Here is a 12681-nt window from a genome sequence, read left to right on the forward strand (position 1 = left end):
CCCCTGCTTTTACAATTTCCTGGAGAGATGTTTTTTGGACATAGGGCTGGGTGCTGGCAGAGGTACTTTGCCTCCTGCTGTTTTCTCTTTTTAATGGAGAGTGCATGACAGTGATCTGCCTCTGGGAAATAGATACTTTGAGCTTTGGTGCCAGGTTTTTAATGATGTACTGGAAAAAGCCAGCTCTCTAGCACGCACAGACCATGAAGGAAGTTGCCAGGTCTCCCACAGAGAGAGGTCCACAGTCAAGAACTGGCACTCCTGTTTTTCAGTACAAGAGTAAAAGGTAAAATGTAAGTAAAAAGACTTTTAGAATTGTTAGGCACTATGTAACTTAAGCTACCTATGAATATTAAAAAGTAATGGCAACAGAGTACAATGAAGAATACTATATGTATTGAATGGAATATATAGTACACATGATTTCTTTTTTACATCTTAACTGTCTAATCCTCTTTTTTATACCATATATATATATATTTTTTAGCTTTGGCTGTGGTGGGTCATCATTGGTTTGCCCAGGCTTTCTCTAATTGCAGTGCATGGGGGCTACTCTTTGTTGCAGTATGGAGGCTTCTCATTGTGGTGTCTCTTCTTGTTGCAGAGCACAGGCTCTAGGCAGGCAGGCTTCAGTAGTTGTAGCACGTGGGCTCAGTAGTTGTAACCTACAGGCCCTAGAGTATAAGTTCAGTAGTTGTGGTGCTTAGTGGCTCCACAGCACATGGAATCTTTCTGGACCGGGGATCAGAAACCTGTCTCCTGCATTGGCAGGCGGATTCCTATCCATTGTGCCACCAGAAAAGTCCTGGTATTATGTTCTTAATCCTAAATATATAACTTTGCTTTTAATAAGCATTTCTGGTTTTAAAATGATCTGTACTTATATCTGGGATGAAGAACCCTAAAAGTTGCAGGGGAGAAAAACAAAAGATTGTTTAATTAATATAGTTCTTGTTCTAACACTAATAGCAAGATTTTAAAGTCACAGATTCTCATAGTATTTATAATGAACTCAGTTATTTGTATATTCACTGGACTAAAATCTATGTGTCCAGTTCATATGTAATGCTGGAACTTGCCATAGAAATTTAATTTGTATTACCACATTTCAGAAAGGAAACCAAATATAACTTGCCCCCAATCCAATAGGTGATGTGTGACAGAGTGTAGGACTCAGATCTGCATTTGCTACCTTGTAAACCAGTGATTTCCAGTACTGGACAGAAATGGAAACTATTTAGCTTGCATGCTTCAATATGTAAAGTGATACTGCCCACTGCCAGGGCTGGCTTCAAGGGCCTTAGTTGGTTGCATGGAACACCACATGTAGTTCAATGCTCTCTTAAAATTCTGCATTTTTTAGCAAGGGGGTCAGCATTTTTAGTTTGTCTAGGGTTCATCATTATGTTGCTGGTCCTGCTTCTAGAAAAGATCTGGACAGCTGTTTACACCGTCTTCATGTTTGTAATGAGTGTGAAAAAGCCTGGACTATTTAGCGAAACTGTTTCTGAACATCTTTGGAACTGAGCCATTTCTACATTATTGGGAAAACAGCTTCACCTGTCAGATATCAGTTTCTTCTCTTGTGAGAATGGTACTCATATACTCTAAATGTGCTCACTTGTTGCTAAAGTGCTGGCTACCCGTGCTGATGCTTCTGAAATCCTCCAGAGGAAGATACCTTGATGATTCTCTCTACAGTTACCTAGAATGCCCTTGTTTTGCCTTGAGCAACCCTCTTGGTAAACCATAGGACTTGGGACAAATGTAACTTCCTCTAGCTTCTTGAAGGAATATTTGACTCTTCTTAGCAGTTATTTTTAAAATACAGTAGCTGAGGGGAAAGGCCAAAGAGAGAAATTATAAAACTATCTATAGACTTCAAAATCACTGCAGATGGTGATTGTAGCCATGAAATTAAAAGACGCTTGCTCCTTGGAAGAAATGTTATAACAAACCTAGACAGTGCATTAAAAAACAGAGACATTACTTTGCTGACAAAGATCTGTCTAGTCAAAGCTATGGTTTTTCCAGTAGTCATGTATAGATGTGAGAGTTGGACCATAAAGAAGGCTGAGCACCAAAGAATTGATGTTTCTGAACTGTGGTGTTGGAGAAGACTCTTGAGAGTCCCTTGGACTGCAAGGAGATCAAACCAGTCAATCCTAAAGGAAATCAGTCCTGAATATTCATTGGAAGGACTGATACTGAAGCTGAAACTCCAATACTTTGGCGACCTGATGCATAGAGCTGATTCATTAGAAAAAAGCCTGATGCTGGGAAAGACAGAAGGCTGGAGAAGAAGGGGACATCAGAGGATGAGAATGTTGGATGACATCACTGACTCAATGGACATAAGTTTGAGCAAGCTCCAGGAGATGATGAAGGACAGGGATGACTGGCATGCTTCAGTCCATGGGGTTGCATAGTCAGACATGACTGAGTGGCTGAACAACAGCAAGAGTTTGTCTCCTGCATAGAAAGAATACACTTATCTCTCATTGTGTTCCTGTGGTACCTTATATAAACCTCTTTAATTGCCCTTATCACGTGGTTGTAAAGGTTTAAATGTGGTTCTCCTCTACTAGGCTACTTAAGTAGTGGAATATTGCCTTATCTTTAGAGCATCAGTATTTAGGAAAATTTTGATGAAATTTGTTAAAATGAAATAAAATGAATTGCTAAAGTTGGTATATATTCAATGTCTTGAACTGTTATATATGTTAATCATAATTATGCACTTTTCAGGTGAGTTTTGTGAAACTTCACTAAACTCAAAACTTAATGAATCCCCAAAATGAACGCGTAAGTGCTTCATTATCATAGCACTTACATGAGAAATCTAAAAAAAATAAATGATACAAACAAACAGTTTACAAAACAGAGATGGATTCACAGACTTAGAAAAGGAACTTATGAGTACTGGGGTTGGGAGGAAAGGGTGACGGGGAGGGATAGATTGGAAGTTTGGGATTGACATGTGTACACTGCTATATTTAAAACAACCAACAAGAACCTACTGTATAGCACAGGGAACTCTACTCAATACTCTGTAATAACCAAATGGGAAAAGAAAAAAGAAAGAAAAAAAGAACAGATATTAATACACATATATGTACAACTGAATCACTTTGCTCTACACTTAAAACTAACACAATACTCCAATAAAAAATAAAAAAATTAGAATCATAAGAGAAATAAAATCTTATAGGAATTATTTCCTTGATTAAACAGTTTGTTCTCTGTAACTGTGAGTTTCTGTTTTGTTATATTTATTATTTTTTTAGGCTCAATGTACAAGTTAAAATACAGTATTTGTCTTTCTCTGTTTGACTTACTTCACTAAGCATAAAAGCTTCCAGATGTATCTATGTTGTTGCAAATAGCAAAACGTCATTCCTTTCATGACTGAGTAATATTTTATATATATATGTATACACACACACACACACACACACACACACACACACACACACACACTACATCTTCTTTATCCATTTCCCTATTGATGGATACTTAGATTGCTTCCATATCTTGGCAATTGTAAATAATGCTAATATCCAAGTGTGAGATTGGTGGATGATATGGTAGTTATATTTTTAATTTTTTCAGGAATCTCCATACTGTTTTTCATAGTGACTTTACCAATTTACATTCCCACCAAAAAGGCACAAGGCTACCTTTTCTCCACACCCTTGCCAATACATATTATTTGTAGAATTTTGATGACAGCCACTCTGACAGGTGTGAGGTGATTTCTCACTGTGGTTTTGACTTACATTCCTCTGATGATTAATGATGCTGAGCAGCTTTTCATGTACCTGTTGGCTAGCTGTATTTTTGGAAAAAATGTCTGTTAGGTCCTTCTGTTCAGTTTTGATCAGATTGTTTTTTCTTTTGATATTGTGTTGTATGAGCCTTTTATAGATTTTGAATATTAACCTCCTGTCAAACATATTATTTGCAAATATTTCCTTCCATCCAGTGGGGTATCTTTTCATTTTGTTGATGGCTTCCTTTGATGTGCAAAAGCTTTTAAATTTGATTGGGTCCTGTTTGTTAATTTTTGCTTTTTATTTCCTTGCCTGAGGATATAGATCCAAAAAAAAAAAAAAAGTGTTGCTATAGTTTCTGTCATAGAGAGTACTGCCTATGTTTTCTTCTTCAAGTTTTGTGGCTTTTGGTCTCACATTTATGTCTTTAATCCATTTTGAGTCTATGTCTGTATATATTGTAAGAAAATTTTCTAATTTCATTCTTTTACATGTAACTGTCCAGTCTTCCTAATACTGCTTATTGAAGAGACTGTCTTTTCACCATTGAATATTTTTGCCTCCTTTGTCATATATTAATTGACCATATGAGCTTAGGTTTATTTCTGTGCTCTGTGTTCTTTTTTGTTGATTCATATGTCTGTTTTTCTGCCAGAAACATGCTGTTTTAATTTCTATTACTTTGCAGTATAGTTAGAAGTCAGGATACTGTTCATACTGTTCATGGGCTTTTCAAGGCAAGAATACTGACATGGTTTGCCATTCCCTTCTCCAGTGGACCACATTTTGTCAGAACTCTCCACCATGACCCATCTGTCTTGGGTGGCCCTACATGGGCTGGCTCATAGTTTCACTGAGTTAGATAAGGCTGTGGTTCATGTGATCAGTTTGATTAGTTTTCTGTGATGTGGTTTTCATTCTGTCTGCCCTCTGAGGAATAAGGATAAGAGGCTTATGGAAGCTTCCTGATGGGAGACACTGACTGTGGGGGAAACTGGATCTTGTTCTGATGGGTGGGGCTATACTCAGTAAATTTTTAATCCAATTTTCTATTGATGAGTGGGGCTGTGTTTCCTCCTGTTGTTTGACCTGAGACCAAACTATGGTAGAGGTAATGAAGATAATGGCAACCTCCTTCAAAAGGTCCCATGGATGCCTGCCACACTCAGTGCCCCCAACCCTGCAGCAGGCCACTGCCGACACATGCCTCCACTGGAAACTCCTGGACACACACAGGCAAGTCTGGGTCAGTCTCTTGTGGGGTCACTGCTCCTTCCTCCTGGGTCCTGGTGCATACAAGGTTTTGTTTGTGCCTCCAAGAGTCTGTTTTGCCAGTCCTGTGTAAGTTCTGGTGGCTCTATGGTGGGGTTAATGGTGACCTCCTCCAAGAGGGCTTATACCACACCCAGGTCTGCTGCATACAGGCCCCTGCCCCTGTGGCAGACCATTGCTGACCTGTACCTCCATAGGAGACACTCAAACACTCAAAGGCAGGTCTGGCTCAGTCTCTGTGGGGACTCATGGTGCACACAAGGTTTTGTTTGAGCCCTCCAAGTATCTCTGGTGGGTATGGTGCCTGCACCCAGCTTCAGCAGCCAGGGACTCAGCCTGAAGGGATGAGTGGTGTCGGCGAATGATGATGTAGCCTCTGACTCATAGTACAAAACTACATGTTTATATCAAGCTTCAGGTTTTCTTTTATACTTTAACAAAATCATTAGGTCAGAGGTTTGACATTTTTAGTTTCCCCCATCCAGATTTACTGTCTCCAGAAATCATTGTCCTACAAACACAATTCCTGCTTCAGTGATTCTCTCAGAATCTGCTTCACTATTATCTACTTTCTCTTATACTTGTGATTACATTGTAACTTATGCTACATTCCTCAGTTTATTTCTTATCTTTCTAAATCCTATTTGTCCCTATCTTCTTAAGATCGCTATCTCCTGAAAAGGCTTCTAGCTATTCTTAATTATTCCTAAACCCTAAACTCAACAAACTTCTTTTGCCATATATATTTCCCTAACAAACAGGTCTCAGACAACAATCCTTCCCATGGCCTCAAGCTGAGGCCTATGTGCTCATCCTGGGACATTCTTTGTAAAGATCCTTGAACAAATGTCAATGGTTACTTTATAGATTATTTTCTGGGCACAACTGCAGAAGGCTTTGTGGTTTCTCATGCTTCTCTCAAGCACCTTAACATTCTTTCCAGCCAACTCAACTGAAGAAAGGAAAGAACAAGTCAGAATCACAAGGCTTAAATCCTTCATCTTGCACAGCCTGAGAGGTGAGGAGAGGGGGTTGGGGCCATGCCTCCATTTTGTCAGTAATGCCTAACACAGCTCCTGACAGTATGGGATTTGATTCTAAACATGATTTTGCCCCTCCTACTGTCTTGCCAGGTGTTCTCCTTTGCCTTGGATGTGGGGTATCATTTCTTGGTGGGATATAACTTTCTCAAGACCATCCTCAAGAAAAGAAATGCAAAAAGGCAAAATGGCTGTCTGAGGAGGCCTTACAAATGCTGAGAAAAGAAGAGAATCTACAGGCAAAGGAGAAAAGGAAAAACACATCCATTTGAATGCAGAGTTCTGAAGAATAACAAAGAGAGATAAGAAAGCCTTCCTCAGTGATCAATGCAAAGAAATAGAGGAAAAGAACAGAATGGGAAAGACTAGAGATCTCTTCAAGAAAATTAGAGATACCAAGGGAACACTTCATGCAAAGATGGGCTTGATAAAGGACAGAAATGGTATGGGCCTAACAGAAGCAGAAGAAGAGGTGGCAAGAATACACAGAAGAACTGTACAAAAAAGATCTTCATGACCCAGATAATCACGATGGTGTGATCACTCACCTAGAGCCAGACATCCTGGAATGTGAAGTCAAGTGGGCTTTAGAAAACATCACTACGAACAAAGCTAGTGGAGGTGATGGAATTCCAGTTGAGCTATTTCAAATCCTGAAAGATGATGCTGTGAAAGTGCAGCACTCAATATGCCAGCAAATTTGGAAAACTCAGCAGTGGCCACAGGACTGGAAAAGGTCGGTTTTCATTCCAATCCCAAAGAAAGGCAATGCCAAAGAATGCTCAAACTACTGCACAATTGCACTCATCTCACATGCTAGTAAAGTAATGCTCAAAATTCTCCAAGCCACGCTTCAGCAATACGTGAACTGTGAACCTCCTGAAGTTCAAGCTGGTTTTAGAAAAGGCAGAGGAACCAGAGATCAAATTGCCAACATCCACTGGATCATGGAAAAAGCAAGAGAGTTCCAGAAAAACATCTATTTCTGCTTTATTGACTATGAAAGACTTTTACTGTGTGGATCACAATAAACTGTGGAAAATTCTTCAAGAGATGGGAATACCAGACCACCTGACCTGCCTCTTGAGAAATCTGTATGCAGGTCAGGAAGCAGCAGTTAGAACTGGGCATGGAACAACAGACTGGTTCCAAATAGGAAAAGGAGTACGTCAAGGCTGTATATTGTCACCCTGCTTATTTAATTTATATGCAGAGTACATCATGAGAAGTGCTGGGCTGGAAGACGCAGAAGCTGGAATCAAGATTGCCAGGAGAAATATCAATAACCTCAGATATGCAGATGACACCACCCTTATGGCAGAAAGTGAAGAGGAACTAAAAAGCCTCTTGATGAAAATGAAAGTGGAGAGTGAAAAAGTTGGCTTAAAGCTCAACATTCAGAAAACAAAGATCATGGCATCTGGTCCCATCACTTCATGACAGATAGATGGGCAAACAGTGGAAACAGTGTCAGACTTTATTTTTGGGGGGCTCCAAAATCACTGCAGATGGTGACTGAAGCCATGAAATTAAAAACAATTATTCCTTGGAAGAAAAGTTATGACTAACCTAGATAGCATATTAAAAAGCAGAGACATTACTTTGCCGGCTAAGGTCCGTCTAATCAAGGATATGGTTTTTCCTGTGATCATGTATGGATGTGAGAGTTGGACTGTGAAGAAGGCTGAGCGCCGAAGAATTGAAGCTTTTGAACTGTGGTGTTGGAGAAGACTCTTGAGAGTCCCTTGGACTGCAAGGAGATCCAACCAGTCCATTCTGAAGGAGATCAGCCCTGGGATTTCTTTGGAAGGAATGATGCTAAAGCTGAAACTCCAGTACTTTGGCCACCTCATGCGAAGAGTTGACTCATTGGAAAAGACTCTGATGCTGGGAGGGATTGGGGGCAGAAGGAGAAGGGGACAACAGAGGATGAGATGGCTGGATGGCAACACGGACTCGATGGACGTGAGTCTGAGTGAACTTGGAGTTGGTGATGGACAGGGAGGCCTGGCGTGCTGCGATTCATGAGGTTGCAAAGAGTCGGAAACGACTGAGCGACTGAACTGAAGTGTGTGCACAAATGCACATACCTGCAATGGTTGCCTCTGCCCTGGTCAAAGGCAGCAGCACCAGAGCAAGAGGGACTGGAGCAGGAGCACAGTGAGAGCTGGGCGACATGATGTCAGTGGTACTGGCAAGCAAGCCAGATCATTGGGCAGTTTTCAATTGGCTGTCTCCATGTTGTGACTGGGATTAAGCAAAGTCTGTGTATGCACTCTTGAAAAGCAGAGTCTCAATTTCTTAGAGCCCTCTGGTAAACCTCACTGATTTTCAGACCAGCTTAAGGAGGCTGTCAGACTGCAAGGCTGGTGTTCCTATTACGTGACTTGAACACTTCACTACCCAAGGCTGTGATATCCCCCTCTCTCCTGGGTTCCCAGCTAGCAATGTGATTCCAGACTACATCACTTCTCTTTTCTTCCTATCAGACTCCGTGTGGATCTTTCTTTATAGCTTAGTTGTAGAACAGATGTTCTGCTAGTCTTCAGGTCAATTTCTGAGAGTTGTTCTCTATGTAGTTGTAGTTTTGATGTGTTTGTGAGGGAAGATGAGCTCGGTGTCATTCAATTCCACCATCTGGATTCCACCTTCTTTAGCCATTGTCACTGAAGCAATCATGAGCTATTTCCAGGCTTTGGCTATTATAAATAAAGCTGCTAAAAATACCTTTATACAAGTGTTTTTGTGAACATGTGTTTTCACTTCTCTTGGATAAACACAGGATTGAATTACTGTGTCAAACTACAAATATATGCTTAGTTTCATAAAAAATTGCCAGAGTTTTTCCAATGCGGTTGTACAGTATTACACACCAAATAAAAATGCATGAGAGTTACAAGTGCTTAATATTCTCCCCCAAATTTAGTTAAGTCATTCTTTTTCATTTGAATTATTCTGACCAGGTGTGTAGATATCGTTGTGCAATTTTAATAGAATTTTCCTAACAAGAAATACTGAACAGTTTTCATGTGCTTATTGGTCATTAGTATCTCTCCTTTTGTCAAATGTCTGTTGAAATATTTTGCTCATATTTAATAATTTTCTTTTGTCTGTTAATTGTTGAGTTATAAGAGTTTTTAAAACTAGATTGTATATAGCAGTCTTTCATCAGATACATGTTTGTAAAAGTTTCTTCCCTGTCTTTGGGTTACCTATTAATTTTTAAAATATCTTTTGATGGCCAAAGTTTTACTGTACACAAAGTCTGATATATGTTTTTTTTTTCTTCTATGGTTATTGCTTTCTTAGTTTTGTCTATAAAACTTTTGCTAAATCCACATTACAAGAGTATTACACCATGCTTATTATTTTTAAAGTTGTATAGATTCAGTTAACATTTTAGTTCCTGATATAGCTTGAGTTAAGTTCAAGAGTATTACACCATGCTTATTATTTTTAAAGTTGTATAGATTCAGTTAACATTTTAGTTCCTGATATAGCTTGAGTTAAGTTTTGTGTATGGTACTAGACAGTGTTTGAAGTTAATTATTTCCATATGGCTGTCCACTTTTTCTGGATCATTTACTGAAGATATTCCTATACCTTTTGGATATTGGATATCTCTTTCAGATATTGAAGACATTCCTATCCCTTTGGATCGCTTTTAGATTTCAGGAGCACCTTTGTCAAGACTTGACTTACCATCAACATGTGATTCTATTTCTGGACTCTCTCTTCTTTAATCTGTTTATCAGTTGTAGAGTAGTACCACATTTATCACTGTAGCTTCCTAGTAAGTCTGGAGGTTAGCTAATGTACATCCTCCAATCTTGTTCTTTTCCAAGGTTGCTTTGGATATTGTAGGTCATTTGTGCTTCCATATAAGTATTAGAATCAATTTCTACAGAGGTGTCTGTTGGGACTGTGTTTGGGACTGCCCTAAATCTATAGATCAGTGCAGAGTGAACTGATGCCTTAACAATTTCGTTAAGTTTTGCTTATTTTTGAACTTTATGCCTTTTAAGTATTATCATTTCTTTACAGCAATCAGGTTATAGCTGCAATACAAGATTCAATAGAAATGGTAGGTTGGGACATTTGCCTTTGTTTTTTCAACTCCAAAACACTCAATATGTTAGCATTAAATACCTTTTTCATATGCCCTTTATCAGGCTAAGAAAGTTCTTACTATTCCTTGTATATTGAGAGTTATTACAGATGATTGATGACTTTTGTCAAATGCTTGTTTGTAAACACCATCTTCCAACAACGCAAGAGAAGACTCTACACGTGGACATCACCAGATGGTCAATACCAAAATCAGACTGATTATACTCTTTGCAACAAAGATGGAGAAGCTCTATACATCAGCAAAAACAAGACTGGGAGTTGCCTGTGGCTCAGACCATGAACTCCTTATTGCCAATTCCAGACTTAAATTGAAGAAAGTAGGGAAAACCACTAGAGCATTCAAGTATGACTTAAATCAAATCGCTTACGATTATACAGTGGAAGTTACAAATAGATTCAAGGGATTAGATCTGATAGACAAAGTGCCTGAAGAACTATGGATAGAGGTTCGTGACATTGTACAGGAGGCAGGAATCAAGACCATCCTCAAGAAAAAGAAATGCAAAAAAGGCAAAATGGTTGCCTGAGGAGGCCTTACAAATAGCTGAGAAAAGAAGAGAAGCAAAAGGCAAGGAGAAAAGGAAAGATATACCCATTTGAATGCAGAGTTCTGAAGAATAGCAAGTAGAGATAAGAAAGACTTCCTCAATGATCAATGCAAAGAAATAGAGGAAAACAACACAATGGAAAAGACTAGAGATCTCTTCAAGAAAATTAGAGATACCAAGGAAACATTTCATGCAAAAATGGGCACAATAAAGGACAGAAATACTATAGACCTAACATAAGCTGAAAATATTAAGAAGAGGTGGCAAGAAGACACAGAACTGTACAAAAAAGATCTTCATGACCCAGATAATCATTATGGTGTGGTCACTCACCTAGAGCCAGACATTCTGGACTGTGAAGTCAAGTGGGCCTTAGAAAGCATCACTATGAACAAAGCTAGTGGAGGTGATGGAATTCTAGTTGAGCTATTTCAAATCCTAAAAGATGATGCTGTGAAAGTGTTGCACTCAGTATGCCAGCAAATTTGGAAAACTCAGCATTTGCCACAGGACTGGAAAAGGTCAGTTTTCATTCCAATCTCAAAGAAAGGCAATGTGCCAAAGAATGCTCAAACTACCACACAATTGCACTCATCTCACACACTAGCAAAGTAATGCTCAAAATTCTCCAAGCCAGGCTTCAACAGTATGTGAACTATTAAATTCCAGATGTTCAAGTTGGATTTAGAAAAGGCAGAAGAACCAGATATCAAATTGCCAATATCCATTGGGTCATTGGAAAAGCATAACAGTTCCAGAAAAACATCTACTTCTGCTTTATTGACTATGCCAAAGTCTTTGACTGTGTGGGTCACAAGAAACTGGAAAATTCTTAAAGAGATGGGAATACCAGACCACCTGACCTGTCCCCTGAGAAATCTATATGCAGGTCAATAAGCAACAGTTAGTACATGGAACAACAGACTAGTTCCAAATCAGGAATGGAGTAAGTCAAGGCTGTATATTGTCACCCTGCTTACATAACTTATATGCAGAGTACATCATGCAAAATTCTGGGCTGGATGAAGCACATACTGAAATCAAGATTGCTGGTAGAAATATCAATAACCTCAGATATGCAGATGATATCATACTCATGGCAGAAAGTGAAAAGGAACTAAAAAGCTTCTTGATGAAAGTGAGAGGAGACTGAAAAGCTGGCTTAAAACTCAACATTCAGAAAACTAAGATCATGGCATCTGGTCCCATCACTTCATGCCAAATAGATAGGAAACAACGGAAACAGTGACAGACTTTATTTTTCTGGGCTCCAAAATGACTGCAGATGGTGACTGAAGCCATGAAATTAAAAGATGCTTGCTCCTTGGAAGAAAAGTTATGACCAACATAGACAGCATAATAAAAAGCAGAGACATTACTTTGCCCACAAATCTTTGTCTATTCAGAGTTATGGTTTTTCCAGTAGTCATGCATGGCTATGAGAGTTGGACTATAAAGAAAGCTGAGTGCCAAAGAATTGATACTTCTGAACTGTGGGGTTGGAGAAGACTCTTGAGAGTCCCTTGGACTGCAAGGAGATCCAACCAGTGAATCCTAAAGGAAATCAGACTTGAATGTTCATTGGAAGGACTGATACTGAAGCTGAAACTCCAATACTTTGGCCACCTGATGTGAAGAACTGACTCACTGGAAAAGACCCTTATGTTGGGAGGGATTGGGGGCAGGAAGAGAAGTGGATGACAGAGGATGAGATGGTTGGATGGCATCACTGACTTGATGGACATGAGTTTGAGTAGGCTCTGGGATTTGGTTATAGACAGGGAAGCCTGGTGCACTGCAGTCGGACACAACTGAGTGACTGAACTGAATCTATTTGAAATGATTGACTGAACTGAATCTATTTGAAATGATTATATTGGGTTTCTTTTACTGTGTTAATACAGTGAATTACATTGT

Source organism: Oryx dammah, unplaced genomic scaffold, assembly GCF_014754425.2.
Source record: "Oryx dammah isolate SB20612 unplaced genomic scaffold, SCBI_Odam_1.1 HiC_scaffold_2, whole genome shotgun sequence".
Classification (NCBI taxonomy): Eukaryota; Metazoa; Chordata; class Mammalia; order Artiodactyla; family Bovidae; genus Oryx; species Oryx dammah.